The sequence below is a fragment of the Sinohyriopsis cumingii genome, chromosome 18 (assembly GCF_028554795.1).
Source record: "Sinohyriopsis cumingii isolate HCF-2022 chromosome 18, ASM2855479v2, whole genome shotgun sequence".
In the NCBI taxonomy this organism is placed as follows: Eukaryota; Metazoa; Mollusca; class Bivalvia; order Unionida; family Unionidae; genus Sinohyriopsis; species Sinohyriopsis cumingii.
The window spans coordinates 92,175,638-92,198,225 of NC_142978.1; the positions used below are offsets into that span (position 1 = coordinate 92,175,638).

General features: G+C 35.5%; 1 non-coding gene across 1 annotated transcript; it reads left to right on the forward strand.

The window, feature by feature from the left end:
• The first annotated feature begins 15,120 nt into the window (after nucleotides 1-15,120).
• On the forward strand, nucleotides 15,121-15,192 carry Trnap-cgg (transfer RNA proline (anticodon CGG)). The gene has a single exon. It is a non-coding gene; the product is annotated as a tRNA-Pro (tRNA).
• The last annotated feature ends 7,396 nt before the right edge of the window (nucleotides 15,193-22,588 follow it).

Here is a 22,588-nt window from a genome sequence, read left to right on the forward strand (position 1 = left end):
AGTGTCATCGTAAATTATCTGACTACATATATGGTATATTATTGCACATTTTTCAGTGGAAAGTAATTATGTGAATACGAGTTGTTGGTATACCAATTTTGTTTTATATAAAATCAAAGGTGCCAAAATACGCTTGAAAAATCAGCGTCCTCAATGTAGCTATAGCGGTTCTTATAATCATGTCTGCAAGCTAATATTCGTCAAAAGACATTTAAAATTTCATACAGGAGATATATAGATATTTCAAATTATCATGCTTTACAAATGGTATGACCATGGCCAACAACAAGAGTAAACAGATACATTTCTAATCTATCTACGGTGCACGATTGTATCCCATGTATAACGATATAAACATGGAAATGTAAAAAAGGATTATCAGTGCTAATATTTAACGAATTAAATATATGAAGACCTATCCAAGATGATGCTAGACGTCTCTTCTTCCAAATATCTACAGCAATCATAGCCAAAATCACGCCTACAAATCCAGACTCGGAGTGTTTAATAAAAGTCGTTAGGCACGTGGTAAAGATTATTTACACACATTGTCATGCGAAACCTTTTGGTGCATATAACAGCAGTGCACCATTCAAAGCATCGATTATCTCTTCTGTTCCATTTGATACCATGCCTCTGGGACGTTGAATCGACAGCAATGAAAATGCTTCAGCCGCCATAATTCTAGTCGGAGAGTTCATTCTTTGACACTACTTAAAGGTTAATTCCAGCTTAGATATTTTTTTATACTCCAAATACCGGAGGGAATGGCTCAAAGTTTTACATTTCCATGAAGGCAACACTCAGTTTCCTTCATTGCAAGACAAGCTGGCTTTTTCTTCCGAGTTATCTATAGGAATTCCATGCGCTAAACAACAGTGATGTGATGTGATTGTGATTTTTAACGTAGCTTTAACAGTTTTTCAGTCATATCGCTACGATATCTGCAATGTGCCAGTTTATAGTGATGTCTAGCAGTGGGGCATCATGCCGCAGACATGTAGCATGCTATCCCACCCAGTCACATTATCCTGACACCAGGCCGACCATTCCAAACACTAACCTCTTAATGCTGAACGCCAAGCGAGGTAGCTGTTAGTACAATTTTTGTAAGTCTCTGGTATGACTCGGCCGGGGATCGAACCCACGACCTCCCGCATCCGAGGCGGACGCTCTCACCACTAGGCCACCGGAGCGGAACGCTAAACAACAAGAAATGCCATTGTGTTTGAAAGTCCAAAAGCAACCACACCAAATCTTTTCAATTAGTTTCTTTAGCTTTAGAGGATAACGAAACACATATGCTGGCAATCGTGCCATTCGAAAGTTCATTTCAATGTTTAATGGAAGAATAATAAGATACGGTAATGTGTATTTGAACTTTTTAGATCTGTAAAGTTGTTAGTTTAAGAACCAATACAGTTATTCTGACAGATAATGAAACTTGAAAAAACAAAACACCAAACAACACGAGGAACACATTTGTAAAAAAAACAAAAACAGTATATTCCTATCAGGGACTCTTAAAGACGCTGGTACTATATAAACTTTAAGGAAACAATAATGTTACTTTGTACCGTTTCATTCTAATTGTCATTAAGAACTTTTCGAATCTTCGCCTTAATTGATATCTCTCTTGTGCTTTATGGAAAGCGTCGAAGACTGTTTATAAATGTAATTGCAAAGTAATAGCATACGGCTAACTTGGGTTCGCTGACCCAGGAATACATAACATTGAAGCAAAACAAAATTACTGAGAAGACGATATAGCTAATTTTCATTTTGTATTCACCTGCAAAGACTGTGTGTAGCTGTAAGCAAAGACTATCTGTAGCTGGAAGCAAAGACTATATGTAACTGTAAGCAAAGACTATATGTAGCTGTCAGCAAAGACTATATGTAGCTGTCAGCAAAGACTATGTGTATCTGTAAGCAAGGAGATAAGGATATGTAAGTCGGCGGATGGAAACTTATGTCAATGTAAAGATGAAGATGATATAATTCTGTTGATTAGGAAATATAATATACAATATAATATAAATATGATTCATTGAAAAGGGACATATTTACCACTGACACACACACACACACACACACACATATATATATATATATATATATATATATATATATATATATATATATATATATATATATATATATAATATTATATTTATCAAGTTGTAAAAAAATCTGTATCAATCTTTGCATGCAATTTAATCTAAAGTTACTTTTACTAAATTTCCTTAATTAAACCTGTGACGTTGACTGACACGTTCATCTTGAACTCTTTTCATCACTACTTTCTTGAAAGTTATCATCGGTTAGTGACAGTTATACATTTTGACAGGCTGTATCATGATATGGAGCGTAAGATATTGAAAGAATACAGAAATCATGAAACCATGGAAGTATGATTTGTTACAAAATATAATGTACAACTTATATTATTCAGCTTGACATTCATACAATTATAAGAATAGAATGGCTCGTTGGTCTAGGGGTATGATTCTCGCTTAAGGTGCGAGAGGTCCTTTGTTCAAATCCCGGACGAGCCCACGTTTTTTTTTCGTCGCCCGAAATTTCTTTTACTGTTATGTTCTACACTCAACGTCTAGTCAGTCTCTGCAGTCACTGAAAAATATATGCATTGAAATAAATTTTGACTTTTGTACTAAAATAAATATTTCAACACTTGGCACCGAGAAACACCTGTGTACGATACAGATATTGATAAGAAAAGAAATTAAATACGGAACACGTGTGTTTGAAAGATTGACACGTATATTCAACAGGTGTATTACAACACTTGCTTAATATATATTTCTGTATATATGTATGTATGCCTAAAGATAATACTATTGAACTTCATTGACTGACATCGTAAATTGTGTGACAACATATATGATATATTGACCAAATTTTTCAGTACATGGAATTATGTCATCGTTAATGCGAGTTTGTCTTATATCACTTATTTATAAACATATGAGTGACAACATACGTTTGAAACACTAGCGTCCTCAGTGTAGATGCATCGGGTATAACAAAAGAGCCTTCAATAAGCAGTTTTCAAAAGACATGAAGAACTATATACGAAAGGTATATTGACATTTGAATGATATACTTTATAGATGGCATGACCGTGGCCAATAACTAGAGGACAAAAAGGCGCCTGCATTTATAAAACGATGGAGATTTTGACTGAAACAGGTTTTTTTTTTAACAACAAATGAAAACAAAACAGCAACAAAAGAAACAGCGATTCAGTATATTGATTATAAGGGACAAAATATTTTGTCTTGAAAAACGAGGAAGATATTTCTGAATTAAGAAACGATGGAAAATGATATTATGGATCGTTTCATAAATTTATACTGTCTTTGAAACCTAAAAGGAAGAATGTTAGTTTAAAACTGTGAGATACTTCTCAACAAGTTACAGATCCTCCGACAAGTGATTATTCCTATGTTGTTTCAAGATGAGATGCAAAGTTTATGTACATGGATTTATATCGTGAGGAACATGTGGTTACATACTTCCTTTATGAGTGGTTGACAAAATAAAGAAGATTTGTCATGTTTTCAAACGTTCCACGGAACTGGAAACTTTATTTGAAGACAAAACTAACTTTGATAATGAAACTGTCAACCACACGTATAATCCAAAAATAGACTATGACGAAGTCAATGACAATTGTCACCTCTCTGGTCAATTTAGGGGTGCCGCACAGTGCTTATAATTTACGTCCGAAAATAACTCGATTTAAAACTCGATTTCAGTATTATTTTATAAACCAGAAGGTTATGATGGACATTTGATAATGGAGGCTGCTGGGAAAACAAACTTAGGTTATGCATACATATTAATATAGATAAATGCAGTTCCTTTATTATTGTGTAATTACGATTTATTGATCGTTTGTAATTTCTTAATAGCAGTTTGGATAAGCTATCATCTAATCTATTTGAAGATTATTTAAGAAAAACCAGTAATTTTCCTGACGGATGTAAAAATTGAACTGTTAACTGAAAATGGGATTTAACCAATATGCTTATATTGATAGGTTTTAGAAATGAACCTAGACTTAACTATCCCCACCTCATTAAGAAATGGATGAATTTCATTAGAATATTAACTGATCCTGGTTAAATTTTACCCAGCCGCTTACAATGTAAATTGAATCCGAAGGATTTCTTTCACACGAAAAGGATTTTTTCGAAGTGTACAAAATTTCAGATCAGTATTACGTTATTTTTACATTCAATCAAATTGTAAAAAATGCAGTCATTTTATTAAAATTTGAATGTTTCATTATTAATTAAAAATGTAACATCAAACGAAGATTATGCTCATTTTAAGAAATGTATGGAATATATGTCAAACATACCTCTTAGGTGAATATGATGATCTATACTTAAAAACGACCGTCTTGTTGCATGCTGTCAACGTAGATGTGTGTGTGGTTTGGATTTTTAACGTAGCTGTAACAATTTTTCAGTCAAATCGCTACGATTTCTGCATTGTGACAGTTTATAGTGATGTCTAGCACTGGGGCATCATGCCACCGACATGTAGAATGATGTCCCACCCAGGCACATTATCCTGACACCAGGCCGACCAGTCCAAACACTAACCTCTTAATGTTGAGCGCCAAGCGAGGCAGCTGTTAGCAACACCTTTGTAAATCTTTTGGATGTCTCGGCCGGCGATCGAACCCACAAATTCCCGCATCCGAGGCGGACGCTCTAACCACTAGACCACCGGAGCGGTGGCGACTTTTATAATGTGAGGAATACAGAGATGACACATTATTTCTTATATGGAGCCCATTTGTTACCAGTCCATGTATTATTGGAATACAGTACTAAAACAACCCGAAAGCTGAATTAGAAATATTAACATATATTGGTATGCATCTCTTTATTGAATTGGGATAAAGAGATGGTATTCTAATTGTATTGAAAAGATATGATAAGGATACAAATCCATTTGTTAATTGTTATGACGAAAATGTACTTATTTGTTCGATTGTAAATTTGGATCCTACTAATTTATATGAATCGGCTATGATGAAAGCATTTCCTGTTGGTCGAATTAAGCGGATATATTCAGACGTCTTAAAATGGCTATAGTTTGGTAGCTGACCTTGATGAAACTGAAAACCTACACAATGCTCATAATGGTTACTGACTGGTTCCTGAAACGTTAACTGTTAAGAAGGAATGTCTAAGCAACTTTCAAAAACAAATTAGTAAACGATCTAGTACGTTTTAACAGGACAAAGCTGGGATGGGGTTGTATTTAGCGAAGACACTGAAAGCAATTTCGTGAATGATATGTTTGTTTATTATGGAATTGAGCGATGAATGAATCAGACATATCCGTATGCATGACATCAAAACAATGGAAATTAAAGAATGATGCCCACCGAGTTAAACAACTCATATTATGGAATGATATCGTTCCTAACTGAACAAATCCGACCATATAACTTCAATGAGTAGTCAAACAAGAATAAACATATGTAACTTATAAATAAATAGGATTGATATATAGATTTATCACCATGGTTGATCAATATTCATGGTGTAAAGACATATGGACAATGTTTAATTGTACAAAAATATACATACTGTACCATCCATTACCAAGGCTATCAAAGTAAGCAATTTCCATAAATGCTTGAATAAAGTTTCAACCACAGGTAGGGTACATATACTTTTTATTTGTACTCACAGAGTGATGCTGAATTATTTATTTCACTCGTATTGTAATACTAAATTTTTTATTTCACTCGTATAGTAATAATGAATTATTGATTTCACTCGTATAATGATAATGCATATTGAATTAACTCGTATGGTGATAATGGATATTGATTTCACTCGTAGTGATAATGAATTATTGATTTCGCTCGTATAGTGATACTGAAATATTGATTTCACTCGTATAGTGATAATGACTATTGATTTCACTCGTATAGGGATAATGGATATTTATTTCAGTCGTATAGCGATAATGAGTATTGATTTCAGTCGTATAGTGATAATGAATTATTGATTTTACTCGTATAATAATTATGAATATTCATTTCACTCGTACAGTGATAATGAATATTGATTTCACTCGTATGGTGATAAGGAATTGATTCACTCGTATATTGATAATCAATGCTGATTTCGTTCATATAGTGATAATGAATTATTGATTTCACTCATATAGTGATGATACTGAATATTGATTTCACTCGTATAGTGATAATGAATTATTGATCTCACTCGTATAGTGATAACGAATATTGATTTCACTCATATAGTCGTAATTCAAGTTATGAGTCTGCATGTCCTCCTGCGCCTAAAAAACGAAAGTTGCTGGCCGAAAAAGCGGAAAGGAAACTCTGCAATACGTTTGTGAAAGAACAACGTGAAAGACAGATAAATGCGACACGAAGGCATGAAATGTTTTACTAGCACAACAAGACTAAAGATTAGCAGGATTTCACCTGTTTTCAGGCATTTTGCAGACCAAAATCCCAATGAGTGTAATAACGTAATGAGAGTAACTATTCGATAATTAGATAATAACGATGATGATGATCATCGTCGCAGATAACATTAGTTATTACAATAAAGAAATCTTATTAACAGTTGGCAACTTGAAATTTATAGATTGATATATTTTCTTTGGGTTTATGACAGGATATTGCATATGGAGTCCAATTGTGGCTGTTATGCTAAAATCATATATTGCACAATTATTTTACAATAAATTGTTAATTATCCAAATGAAGTTGGAAAAGGATAGAGAGAAGGATTCCATCGACTCATCAGTTTTATTTCTACAGCAAAAGTAAATAGTGGTTTAACAAAATCGACTGTTTCATTTCTTGGTGAGTGGCAAGGAGGCCCGAGATTTTCATTCCACCTAGATTTTGTTTCTTTTACCTCAAGATAATATGGTAAGAAAATTTTGATATGTTCAAGATATTTGGGGCTTGAACGTATTGTTCATAACCTTCCCCACCCCCTCGATTGAATGGCCAGTCCTTACATGATTTTTTTATCAAATTTGGTATACAAATCATACTAGTGGCCTATCTGTTTCATTTGCTATTTTGAATTTTTAAGTTTGGTACTTTTAATACTTTTCCAAATGATCTGCCCTTTCCTTCATTTATTTCCTTTTATTTTTACTACAAAACATGCACGCTTTAAGATGTCTGTATGAAATTTCTTAGACGTATGAAAAAATGCTGACCCATTTCGTATTTAGAATTTTTCATTTTAAAGCTCATGAAAGTGTACACGCATTTGTTCCAATGTCAAATTGCTACTGCGTGAAAATGGTGTCGTTCCTGACATCAAATATGACATCTATGTTGGAAGAGTTGAAAATCTTGTTATCGCTACTATTGCTGGATAGAGGATCATGTCAGCATGAAGTTTTTAGTACAAAATAATCCTTATGATGCCCAGTTGGTCCTAAGTGAAATTGGTGCCGATCTGACATTCAGTATGGCGGCCATTGCAGCCACTTGAAAATCTTGCTATCGTTAAGACTAATGCTATCATTCAGCACATAATCCAACACAAGATGTTCGATTAATGAAAAATAACTAACTCTTTTATTCTAATGTTGAAATGTACTTTTTGCGAAAGATTTCGCCAGTGTCTGGATTGTGTGTGGAATAGCTGCTCGGATTCACACAGGCCAGTGTTTGCTTTGGGTTTCTTATCATTATGACAGCACTGTTATCTTTACTTTCTCTTTCCTGTTTCTAGTATGCCAGACTGCAACTACCTGCTCATAATTTCTGAATTAGCTCGTAAAACGTAATTTCAGCATTTACAGGATCAGTGATGTACATTGTTTTTAATATTACCATTGTGTTATTTCCGTATGGGGTAATATATGGCACTTGAGCCTCTAACGGGAATCTTATATCCTATCTCAAATAGAGATTGTGGGTTATAGAGCATACGGGGAATTCATATGGTATAAATGTCCGTGGGTATAACATGATGTGTCTGTTTGGCTAGAAATGTAACATTTCAGATCTATCTAGCCTCTAACGAGAATTCAACATGGAGATATTACATTGACCCCTAACGGGAATTTAAAAATGGAGATGTCACTTGTGGCACAAAACTGCAACTTTGGGATCCGTTAAAAATTAGAACTACGACCCAGTAGTGTCGTTTTCTGCAAACATGTTGATATATAACGGAAAAATGACCCAGTTGTGACTCTTTTGGGGAACATGGGGATCAAGGGAATGAATCACAACAAGGGTTATTAAGGCAATTTAGGATTATGACCCAACATTGTCGCTATTGGGGAGCGGGCTATGTAGAGAATAAAGAAAAGTACAGAGTCTAAGGGGAAATACAATGCTGAAACAACACTTACTGGGCAATGGTCAGTAAACTACTATCCATTGCACAATCCTTCCACCCATGCTATCCAATACGCCGTTAATTACTAACCCACATGCCGTTCTAATTGAGCTGCAATCGTTGTTACTAATCAACACATGACAAGGATAGGATGTAATAAAAGACAGGGGTATACAAATAAAAATGAACTCCCTTTCCCCTACCTCCCTATTACTAGCTTATAAGCAATGTAGAATCCAGCTACCACTACTATCCCCTTTTAAAAAAAATAAATGACCATTCCATATTACAGTTATAATCCGTTTGATTTTACGACTGGAGTGAAAAAGGAATAAATTAGGAATGTATACGAATATTTAGGAATAGGGAACTGACTTGCATTTAGATACATACACATGTCTATTGCATCAAGTATAAATCCAGACTGCTCCGGTGACCTAGTTGTTAGAGCGTCAGCCTCTGATGCGGCAGGTCGCGGGTTTGAAACCCGGCCAGGTCATACCCAAAAACTCCTAAAAATAGTACTAACGGCTGCCTCGCTAGGCGCTTAGCATTAAGATGTTAGTGTTAGGACTGGTTGGGCTGGTGTCAGGATAATGTGACTGGGTGGGACATGACGCTACATGTCTGCGGCATGATGCTAGACATCACTATAAACTGCCACACCCAGATATCTAAGCGATAGTACTAAAAAATTGTTAAATCAAAGTTAAAAATCCAAATCACACACATTCTCAAAAATAAATCTAGTAAGAAGCCCAAGTATGGTTTATAATTTTTTTTTTTAACTGGCACCAAAATTACAAAGATTTCTAATATGGCTAGACAGAATGGATTTTTCAGTTTTCGTGACAAATGTTTATAATTTATCGATCCAGATTTCTAAGTACACGGATTCACGTCTGTGTAACACATGCAACACTAGGCGTACTAGATTCCACAAAGCGAGAGAGTTAAAATGTAGTAGCTGTTTTAAAATATTTGTAAAACTTTTTCTATTTTACCAATTCACTTAAAATAAGTTTGCAAAATATTGTATTGTGGGGCCAGCCAGATCTGGCTTTTCAGTTTTGTTACAATAGTATACGAACTGAAATCTCTCTCTGTGTGTGTGGGTGGGTGTGCGCGCGCGCGCGCGAGCGAAAAACCAACACTAGTCAATAGCAATTGTTTTCTTTCTAAATAATCCTGTTTAATAAGCACCAATTACTTAAACCCTAATCAATGAAGAGGCTAATCTCTTCTTTTTCAAGTACAAATGACCAATGTTAGAAGTTATATGAGCTACCTGATCATCAGAAAATTTTATATGGCCTCAGTGGGAAATCCCGCCTTAAATGGACCCCATATGTTTACATCCGGGGAACTCAATGCCCTCAGGGTGTATTGCCTCAAACGGTGTTATAGGTGGCTGATCCCAGTTTGGGGTGACATAGTAAAAGTGTTCGAACTGACCTCAATAGGAGCTTCCTATGTGAAAGGGGTACATATGTTTAACATAGGAATGGGTTTATAGTACATACTTTCTTTAGTTAGTCTTGCCTACGTGACCTGAATATGTTAAAAGCATAATAAGACCTATAGATGCTTACGTATGTGTTGACATTTATTATTTATAATCTTAATAATAAGACTTAAATGGCGGATTTGGCTTAATTTCTCGTTGGCTGATAGGATTTCGTTGGCTGATAGGTTGACTGATAGGATTTCGTTGATAGGATTTCGTTGGCTGATAGAATTTCGTTGGCTGATAGGATTTGTTGGCTGATAGGATTTCGTTGGCTGATGCGATTTCGTTAGCTGATGGGAACTGATGGGATTTCGTTGGCTGGTGGGATTTCGATGGTCTAGGAGGATTCAATAACTTCCCATTGGTTGGGCTAGAAAACATGAATATGCTAATTCGACGTAAAACGACTAGTGTATTTTGATATGTGAGGTCAATTGCGAATATATATATATATATATATATATATATATATATATATATATATATATATATATATATATAGAGAGAGAGAGAGAGAGAGAGAGAGAGAGAGAGAGAGAGAGAGATTCCAATTTTGGAGTCATTCACTTTTCTTGTGTTCCTGTGGTAAGTCTGCACTCGTATTTTATGCCGTACGTATTATTCAGGAGGGAAAAGGCTTGAACTGTTCACTGGAAATAGAAAATGCTCCTTATTTGGGCAGTAATACTATTTTGGATTGTCATAAATTAATTGAAGAAATTCTGCAAAACGCTATCTTGACAACTTCACGGTTCTTGGAGAACCAGTACATTTCCAGTTTTTAAATTTATAAGGGACATTTCATTCATTTAGGACTTTCATGGACATTTTTAAGGATTAGTTTAGGATCACGTCATAATACTGTAAGAATCTTTCACATTTTCAACTTTGATAGTTAAATTGTTTGCTAAGTTTTACAAAACTTGATTGTTTTGCATTTTTTGTCACTTAATTTAAGACCATAGAGTCGTTAAACCTGTGACTGGAAAGCGAGTCCGTGCGTGTACGGATTCGAATGGAATGTCGTTCATTACCGTGTACATTGCTTCTATAATAGTGGAAGAGATGCATACGGGTATTCTGTTTTAGTTGTCCACGTCGTTCAAATAGTGCCATTTCTGTACTACAATACAGATCTTACCAATGTATGTGCAACTACTTAAGATGCCACCATCATCGCAGCGAAATGCACCCGTCAAAAAAGAATGCACTGTTTGTCTGTGGCTTTGTCCGTTTACTGTAGCTATAAAACTCGATTAAAAACGTTTCGAGGGAAATGGACCAAATATCTTTATGAATCTACAACCAAACAATTATCCAAAACTGAAATTGTCTACTTTGGAAAAGGAGATAAAATCAAATGTTTCAGTTGTGGTGTGTCGCTTCACAAATGGAAGTATAAAGATTCGGCTTACCTGGAATAGACCTTGTGTGATACTGAAAGCATTGGCAGTCGAAGAACACGTACAATGGGAAGAAGTGAAAGTAAGTTGGAAAGGATATCCACCAACGTTTGATTCTTGGATTGCCGCTCTCAAGCCGTCGACTATAAAAGAATTAACCGTCGTCTTCTTCTCAGAGTTCCTTTCTTCAAGAACTACAAAACAAACTCAAACTTAAATCGTCTTCTTCTGCCAAATCTTTGTGGTGTATTGTGTCATCGGATCCGCCATTGCCAATTTGAATTTTCAACAGGAGACAAACGATTGTGTACAACTTTACTCAGCAGTTGTATCGGTTATCTTCTTCACAATCCTTCAAAAAATATAAAACAGACAGTAACAAAGGCAACCTCGCGGGCAACGCCAGTCACGACCACAACAACAGTATCATCAAACCCTTTTTGAAACATTTGGAAACTCATTCTCTATTGACATCGAGTGACTCCTCAAAAAGCATAACAATCGATTTACGAATAACCAATTTTATTTCACTTTACCCAGCGACAGTTCTTTGGATGTGTTTCGCAACAACACCTTTTGTTATTTCGCGCCCAAATTATCACAGGCTATACAGTCGGATTACAGAGCTCAGTGGGAAGTACCTTTGGTAGAAATCATTCATCCCACTCTAATCCTGAAGGTCAGTGGAAATCAAACGAAGTTTAACGTTGAAATCCTCAACGTAAAAGTGCAAGAACACTTTGATAAAAATTATTATCCGTTTTCTGAATCCAAAAGACGAGACGCAGCCAATCTTCAGATGAGCGTCTATTCCATAAAAAATCATGCAGGCTATTACTTTAGTGTTCAACATCTTGTCGAAACGATTGCCACTATTATCAATGATCAGTTTGGCCAAGCCCTGGAAAAAACTAAACGTGATGTACTGTCCGAGAACCATAAAAAAACCTGTCGTCCAAATATTAATATTTCAGATGCCTAAACGTTGCATATCACTTTTTCTGCCGGTTTGTTTGATATGTTTAGTAGACGCAGAAAGGAGGCCGAATTAAAAGAACATCGGACACTAAAGCGATTTAGTGGAACTGAACGAAGGATTGAATTTGATCTATGTGCCTTCCGATGTAATGGAGTACAACGCGGTGGTTAATACAGCCGTTCCGTTATTGAGTCATTCCTTTCAAAGTTGATATTGCCATTGCTGATTACGAAGAAGGTGGAAACACGTATCACGTTTACCGTAAATTTGTACATCGTCATTATCTTCCTGCCAGTAAGTTGTATTTTGAGAGTTGCAACATTGTTGTAAGAGAAGATGTAGGATAAAATAGTCCATTATCGAAAGGAAAGAAAAAGCCACGGTGAAACTACTTTTTCGAAAACGATTGTCCAGTGAATTGTAACCGCTGTAACCTGCGTACCAAGGAGTCGCTCGACAACGAGTACATGACTTCGGAAATAGGCTCACTTGCGCTTCTTGTACGGTATCCTCCATCTTACAACCGATGTTTACTCGAAGAGTGCACTCTTTGAAAATGCCGCTTCGACACAAGGAAACGAATCTCCTCAAAATGTCATCATCGACAATGTCCCAAATAAGCCTTCGTGAGAGAAGGCAATAATGTGCAACTTTAAACTGCAGACCTTTTTACTCATCGACAGACCCCTATAAATCTGCTTCACGCTTCTGGCCAAGGCATTCGTTCCTCTTCTATGCCACAGGAATGACAAAGCAGAAAAACACGTCTAAACCCCTTCAAACCTCATCAGCACATTCAAAGAAAGAAAAAGAAAAGAAGCACAGCAAAATAATTTGACATATTTGCTTTTTAACAAAATGTTTCACCGAGATTCTTGCGAATGTTTGAATGATCCAAAGAAGAACTCGATCTGTTTGTCATGGCACCTACCATGATGACGATTCGAGAATCCCAATGGATAGAATTTCAACATGTGTCGTCTTCGATTACATCTGCCCCTATATAATTTGAAATCACGAATAGACCAACGATTACATCATTCTGAATAACAGACAATTGTATTTACAAGTCAAAGTTCCTGAAGAGGACAAAATCAATCCAGGCGGTGATGCAGGAGTAGGTCCCGTAAACATTTAATGCATTCGTTGATCCGAGAAAGTGGATTTGCACTTGAATAGCAAAACTCGTCAGCAGCACCATGGATACATACTCTTACCAAGCGTACCTAGAGAATCTCTTGACGTTCAGAAAAGAAGCCAAGAACACACGTCTGGATGCTTCCGTGATGTGGAAACCTGTCATTTTGAGGAGCAAAAAGACACTGTCTTAAAAGAAGCTGACAATCCTGAATATGTGGAAACATTTTGTATTTTCATTCAAATAGTGCTACCGATACAATAAAAAAAATGGAACATAAAAGTCGTGGAGTCCATCTGATGACCTCAAAGTATTATCAGTCCCCTCGCTTTGTCGATGATCAACGAGCCATCATGCATTGCCCGACACTTCAAGTTTACCGAGGGAAACTGCAAGAACCACCTTATTCACTACATACCAACTGATGCCCGAATTTTTAGTTTTTCACCAAGAAAAAATAACTATCTTTTTCAGCGTGAACAACACAACTGACAGCTGTACACAGGTTATACAAAATCCAATGTCTTACGATTCTGCATCCAAGAAATCTGCTCTACTGCCACAATCACACCCCCAGAGACTGCTTACACATATTAGCATGCAAAATGTTTTGTTGAATATAACAGCAGTGTAATATTCAAAGCATAGATTATATATTATTAAGAAAGGAAAGGTTCAACCAGCTCAATTTTAGTTTCAAAGGTCATGTTTTTGCAATTATTTGAATGTAATCCCAGCTGAATTAATTTTTAGTTACTCTGAATATACGAGAGAATGACTAAATCTTTTTCGTTTCTATGAAAGTAAAATTCTTTTCCGTTATTTCAAGACGAGTGGGTGTTACCATACAACTATTATATCGGACTACAAAGAGTTATACAACAAACGCTGGCAACCTTTCTTTTCCAAGTCCATTCCAGTGTTTAATAGAAGAATTATAGCACACTTTGGTATGCATTTGAATTTTAGATGTGTCAAACTGCTATTCTAAAACACAAATACTGATATTTTGACAGAAAAATAAAACCTGACAAGAGAAAAATACCAAAAGAAAACGAGGAAAAAATGTGTTGCAATTACAACAAAATTGTAATGAAATCAGCGATAAGTTCATTTTGTGGACTTTTAGTAAGTGGTTTCTTGACACTTATCATCTGTCAATGTCATTTATATATTCTGCCACGCTGTATCATAAAACACGACCGTAACCTAGCAAAACCATACAGTAATGACAAAATCCACTGAGGTATGCTGCATTAAATGTTTGGCCAACATTATTAAACAAACAATTATCGGAACAGATATAATTTTTCATTACGGCTCTTTGGTCTAGTGGTATGATTCTCGCTTCGGGTGCTATTCTAAGACACAAATACTGATATTTTGACAGAAAATAAAACCTCACAAGAGAAAAATACCAAAAGAAAACGAGGAAAAAATGTGTTGCAATTACAACAAAATTGTAATGAAATCAGCGATAAGTTCATTTTGTGGACTTTTAGTAAGTGGTTTCTTGACACTTATCATCTGTCAATGTCATTTATATATTCTGCCACGCTGTATCATAAAACATGACCGTAACCTGGCAAAACCATACAGTAATGACAAAATCCACTGAGGTATGCTGCATTAAATGTTTGGCCAACATTATTAAACAGGCAATTATCGGAACAGATATAATTTTTCATTACGGCTCGTTGGTCTAGGGGTATGATTCTCGCTTCGGGTGCGAGAGGTCCCGGGTTCGAATCCCGGACGAGCCCAATATTTTATTACGTTTTGCGTCGCCCACTTTGTCTCCATCGATACTATAATGCCGAATCTTTCTTCACTTTTTTCTAAATTATTCATTTTAATTGCTTCAAATAGCACAAACATCTCACCGCTAAACCTGGTCACATGCACTAATAAATATATGTAACTAAATATATATATCTACACAAAGGTCTGACTAACATTTCTGTACAATGACATATTGACAAAAAACATCAGTGCAAGACAAATGTATGCCTAAAGAGTGACATGTGTATTCGACAGCATAAATCGTTGGTCGAAGGAACTAGTTATCTCTTTGGGTATCATAACTCTCGTTCAACATGTAATTCAGTAACAGGAAGGTCTAAACATTAAACACCTGACCTGCACTAATGACAACAAAATGGCATCGTAAATTGTGCGACTGAATTTATGATATTTTGTCACACATTTTCAATCCAAAGAATTATGTGAATGTGACTTGGTGTTATATCAGTTATTTATAAAAGAAAACGAGACGATATTCGCTTGAAAATTAGCGTCCTCTTTGTGTATATATAGGATAGTACAACCAAACCTGCAAACAAATATTCTACAAAAAAGACAGTAAGAACTATATACACAAGGTATATTGAAAATTAAATCGCATCGTACTTTACTGATGACATGATCAAGGCCATCATCAAGAGCACACATAGAAATGATGATTGGTATAACAGCTATAAAACGAGAAGGTACTGATTTCTTATCTCTGTGCGACGCACGATTTTATCCCATGTATGGCGGTTTTAGTTCTAAAGCTGTCCATTTTCTATAGCTGTCAGAATTGTAATATAGATAATCAGATTAGCTTGCGCATGTCACGTGTAAGTCTAGACAAGTGATAACAGCAATGACCAATGCGATAATCAATAGTATGTATCTTTCATCTAATAACGTCATATCTAAACGATGATATTCAGATTAAATAATATCAAAGAAAGTAGAAATTGAAGAATTTGTTACATTGTTTCGATGAGATAATATATCACATTAATCAGTCGAGTAATATTGCCTTTCAACACCTATTACTATATAGTCGTTGAAACACCTTTATTCTTCAATGAGTGTTCCCAAAACTTAACAGAAATTTCAACAATCTGGAACACACAAAAACAACTGGATGCAGATCTTTCTGTTTCTCTTATCGCGCTTAAAAAAGTTGTAGTAGATTTTGTTGTTATCGAATAACGGTTTTCAGACATCGTAGCGATATGCCTAAAAATTCATAACATTGAAGTAATGTATCATTGACCAGTATCCACCATAACTAAATTTCACTTCGCATTAAATTGCAAAGACTATTTGTTGCTGTAAGCCGAAGGATGGAAAGAAAATACAAAGAATGCGTGACATAATACTGCATTGAATATGTACAGATTTATCATTTGATTTATATATTCTGTTTATCAATGTTTCAAAAGTCTGTTTCAGTATTTTGATGCAATTTAATCTTTAAGTACTGTTACAAAATGTCCTTTGTTATACATCTGATAAGTTCAGTTTTAGCACATTTCACAAGTGTTATCTTGTCAGTCGTCATTACCTAGCGTCATTTATGGATTTTGCAACGCTGCATCATAAAACATGAAAGTAACTTGGTGCAGGCATACATCAATGATAAAAAGATGGAGAAATGCTGCATTATACTCTACAACTTACATCATTAAACTTCACATGGATCTGCCATACATACTCTTTTGCAACACGGCTCGTTGGTCAAGGGGTATGATTCTCGCTTAGGGTGCGACAGGTCCCGGGTTCAAATCCCGGACGAGCCCAAATTTTTTTATCATGTTTTTACTTCGTCCACTTTGTTTCGATGTTAGCAAACATTCTTCAAAAGACATTAAACACTATATATGAGACAAATACCCATTTCAGTCGTATCAGACTTTACATATGACATGAATGTGACCAACATAAAGAGTACACAATGTGATAAATGATAGAGCATTACAAAACGAGAACGAGTTCGTATCAATGTATCCACGATGCATGATTTTATATATTGTATGATGCTATAAACAAGAGAATGTAACAGGGGATCATCAGTCCTAATATATACTTAACTAATTATATATATATATATATATATATATATATATATGTGTGTGTGTTTGTGTGTGTGTTTTGAATTTTTAACGTAGCTTTAACAATTTTTCAGTCATATCGCTACGATGTCTGCAGTGTTGTCTAGCACCGGGGCATCATGACACAGACATGTAGCATGATGTCCCACTCAGTCACATTATCCTGACACAAGGCCAACCAGTCCTATAACGAACCTCTTAATGCTGAGCGACTAGCGAGGTATGCCGATAAATCAGTCTTTCCCCCGTGATTATACTGATTTTCGGATGAGGGGTTGATACCACAACATCGTCCATCAGTATCAACACAGATTTGTGGTGTTGATTTATCGGACTATTTGCGAGGCAGCTGTTAATACCATTTTTATGTCTTTTGTTCGACTCGCCCGTGAATCGAAAGCGCCACCTCCCGCATCCGAGACGGACGCTCAAACCACTAGGCCACCGGAGCGGTCCAACACGATAAAGAAACTTGTTACAATAATAAAATGTGTACTGCTATTAGGGATTCTATTATAAGCCGTTGATATGAAAACATTAAAGAAACTTCGATTAAAACCTTCAACTTAATTGATCTCTTATTCGTTGTTTTTGATAACTTTAAGACTGTTAAACAAAATTAAAAGAACTACATTTCTAAAACAAATAATTCAAGGTATTAGTATACGGCTAGATTGTGGTCACTTTCGCAAGAACACAATATTGAAGCAAGTAAAACTGAACAGTACACTATATAGTTAAATTTGTTTTCACATTAGACTGCGAAGACAATTTGTAGCTGTAAGACGGTGGATAGAAAGCTACGTCATAGTATAGATGCGTGAAAATTCTGCAGACTTTGAAGTACAATATACAGGTAAGGCATTGAAACAATACGCAATAACCATTTGACTTGTTTATTCTATTTGTCAATTCTTTTACAAGTATTTTTGTCCAGCCAGTGCGAGAGGTCCCGAACGAGCGCAACAGTTTATCATGTGTTATGTTGCCCAATTTGTGGTGATCGATACAATAATGCTGAATTTTTCTTCACTTTAAATTTCTAAACTCACTATCTGTTTAATTGCTTCAAAGAGCACAAACATCTAACAGCTAAGCCAGTCTCTGCATGAATTAAATATATCTAATGAAACATACATTTCTACACTAAGCTCTAGTCACTACCTGTGCACAATGACAGATTGAGGAGAGATGAATAATCATTACATACATGTCCTTCCCTAATTGACTACGAAACGGCATCGTAAATTATGTGACAACGTATGAGATTTTGCTTCACATTTTTGAGTACAAAGAATTATGTGATTGAGTTGGTGTTATACCACTTATTTATAAGAACAAGGTTGACAACATACGCTTGAAAACTTAGCGTCCTCAGTGTAGATATAGAAGATAGTATAAACAATCCCACAAGCAAAGATCTTTAAAACTATATTCACTTTACAGATGAAATGACCATGGTCAACATCAAAAGTACACAGACAAGATGATAACTGATTTAATATATACAAAACAAGTTCATTCCTAATCTATCTACGATGAACAATTTTATGTCATGCATGATTTTATAAACAACTGTAAAAAGGGACTATGAATGTTAATAGATAATTAAATAGATAATCTCTTCTTTTCCAAATGAAACCAAACCTCTAGGACGTTGTATCAACAGAAAGTAATGAACATGCTTCAGTCACCTAAATTACAGTTTATTAAGTAATCTTTTTGCAACTACTCCAAGGGTAATTCTAGCCAAAATATGTTTATTTACTTTGCCCGAGAGAGTGACTCACGTTTCCATAAAGGTTACTTTCTTTTGCTTTCATTACAAGACGAGCTGAGCTTTTCTTGCGAGTCATCTCTCGAAATTCCATGCGGTAATCCAAACAAAATAGCATTGTATTTCAAAGTCCAAGAGCAAACACATCGAGTTTTTTCAATTAGCTTCTTTATTTTCAGAGAGATCGTAACAAAATACAAAAATCTGGCAGTCTTGTCTTTCAAAAGTGCATTCCGATTTCCCACCGTTCTGAGTCCAAACTAATGGCCCGACACGCCCGTTCTGTCGAGAATCCATCAAAAACCTCCTTAGACACTGCAGACCCGTTGGTCTTGAAGTTTTGGTCCTTTACCACGGGAGACTATATTGATCGGAGCCATGTTCACCACTGACAGCGGCACACAGGTTATGCACGTGCAGCACAGGGAGCGGACTCAAATTCTAATGACACCAGTGGAATAGCTAGCAATAAGAATGACATGTCGAGTAACATCGATAGACAGACAGGAGCTTCTCGTCGTTTTGGGAAAGAATGTACCGTGGTGATTGATGTAAAGGATGTGAAGAAAATAAAGGCAAGTGATATTATTAGAAGTGTAGAAGAATTAACCGGAGATATGTCGGTCTATGCAGTTGTGCCCAAAGGTGCAAATTTGTATGAGGTCACACTACCGAGCAAGGAAGTAGCATATGATATCTTGTGTGGAACTGATATTGGAAGTGAACACTTTGATTGTACTCTCTTATATTCAGACACTATTATTGTGTCAATTCTTCATTTACCAGCATACATCACAGATGATGATATAAGTATGAAGCTCGGTGAATACGGAGTAGAACTTCTTTCTCCCATTCAACGCAGATATTATCCTGGGACTAGTGTGGCTGATGAGACTCGTTATGTCAAATGTAAATTTCCACAGCAGGTAAAATCCTTACCTTACAGTCTGAAATTTCAGACTGTCAATGATCAGCAATGCTTTAGAGTATTACACGATAACCAAGTTAAGGTATGTTCTAGATGTCTAGATCCGGGACATGTTATGAAAGACTGCCCTGATTTTGTATGCTACAAGTGTGGGGAGCAAGGCCATGTAGCAAAAAATTGCACAAGGCAAAGATGTGACAGTTGTGGAAGTTTTCCTCTGACGTGTACATGCAGGATATGCGACAAATGCCACAAAGAGGCGCAAACATGTATGTGTTACAGAGAGGCCATTGCAGGCATTCATTCGCAAGTTGATGATGCTACGAGGGAAGACATATTGGAGTTACCGAGTGACGAAGATGATAAGGAAGAAATTGAGAATGCAAAACAAGATAACGAGAGTGGAGAAAGTGGGGAAGAAGATGAAAGAAGCCGAGTTGATATGACCAATGTAGAAATAGAATCTGAGGAGGAAGTAAACAACAATCATACAATTGGTGATGGATCGGGGACAGATTCAGATGATGACAGGAAGATGGCTGCAGAAGTTGTTGAAGATCAAACGAATCACGTACGTGTCAAGAAAACGGTACTAATACCGAAAATTTCAAGGTAGTACAAAGGAGGAGGAGAAGGTTTAATCCAGTACCTAACCTGAAAATGAATAGTATGCGACGAACACCTATTAAGAAATGATCAAACACTCAACATTTTATAATACTTTCAATACACTCATCATAATCATGGCTTTAAATATTGTATCTCTAAATGTAAATGGCTTGCGTAATTTGAATAAACTAAAGTCTGTTTTAGAAATATTTAAAGAGAAAAGAGGCCATATTTTATTATTGCAAGAAACCTTTTGGGATGATGAGTTTGCTGAAAGTATTAGAGAAAATGAGATTTGGAATGGTGACATATTCTATAGTAATGCTGACAATAGGAGGGCAGGTGTTGCTGTTTTAGTAGTGAGAGAATTGAGAAATCAGGTGACACAAGAAATGATTGAAAAGGGTAGGATTTTACATCTTAAAATAGCTATTGATGATAAAGTGATTGATTTAATCAATATTTATGCTCCAAATGTTGTGAAGGAAAGGTATAACTTTTTCATGAAGCTAAAGACATATTTGCATGACAGTACTAGTGATAGCACTATCCTGGCTGGTGATTTTAATACAACTTTAGCAGGTATTGATCGACATAACAAAGCCTTACATATTGATGATGTAGCAGTGCGTGAACTTTATAAAATTATTCATGATAGGAATATTACCGATTTATGGAGATCACGAAATCCTAGTACTCGTAGTTTCTCCAGAAAACAAGTTGTACTAGGCGAAATGAAGCAGAGTAGAATAGATTATTTTTTGATTTCCTCAAAATTGCATTCCAATGTGCAAAATATTTATTATGCAGATACATCCTTTAGTGATCATTCTTTTGTATACCTTAAACTAAATACCTGCAAAGTGGAAACAGGGCCCGGATTATGGATACTAAATGACAATGTTCTTTTTGAGGAAAAATATGTACAAAGAGTGAAATCAATTCTTACCGAGGGAAAAACTGACGAAATGTATTTCAGTGAACCACTCATTTGGTGGGATAATGTAAAATACAAAGTTAAAAAATTTTCCCAAGTATACTGTACAAGAAGAAATAAGGAAAGATTACAAGAATACTTTACATTGCAAAATAAATTAAAATCATTTTCAGAAAAAGTCGCAAATAAAGAATCATGTGACATTAACAAATATGAAGAACTAAAACATCAGCTAAGTGACTATGAAACTGATTTTTGTCGGGGTGCTATATTGAGATCTAAGGCGAAATGGGCAATTGAAAGCGATAGAAATACTAAATACTTTCTAAATCTTGAGAAATATCGACACAACAAAAATGTAATCAATGAATTGATTGATGATGATGGTGTAATTATTTCAAATACAACCGGAATCTTAGATGAAATACATCAGTTTTATAGTCATTTATATTCTTAGGTAACTGTTGATGATAATTGTACTGATTCACTTTTAGATTTTGTAAACTGTTCTGTATCTGATGAGGATAAAGATATGTGTGATGCCATAATAACAGTTGATGAAATACATACAGCTATAAAAGGGATGGCTAAAAATAAAAGCCCCGGCCCGGACGGATTGACAGTAGAGTGGTATTGTAAATTTTATGATTGTATATATGATATTCTGTTGCACATCTTTCAGAGTGTTAAGAATGACAATATTATGTCGAGATCAATGAGATTTGGGGTTATATCACTTATTTATAAAAATAAGGGGGATAATAGAAGGTTGCAAAATTGGCGCCCTATCAGTTTACTTAATGTAGATTATAAAATTTTGGCAAGGATTTTGTCTACACGTTTAAAAATGGTATTACCCAAAATTATTTCTCAAACTCAGACATGTTGTATAGTTGGGAGAGATATTGCTGATACTATAGTCACTGTAAGAGATATTATAGATATGGTTGAGAGAGACAATCTTGAGGGATATATCTTAAAAATTGATCAAGAAAAAGCGTTTGACAGAGTTTGCCACTCA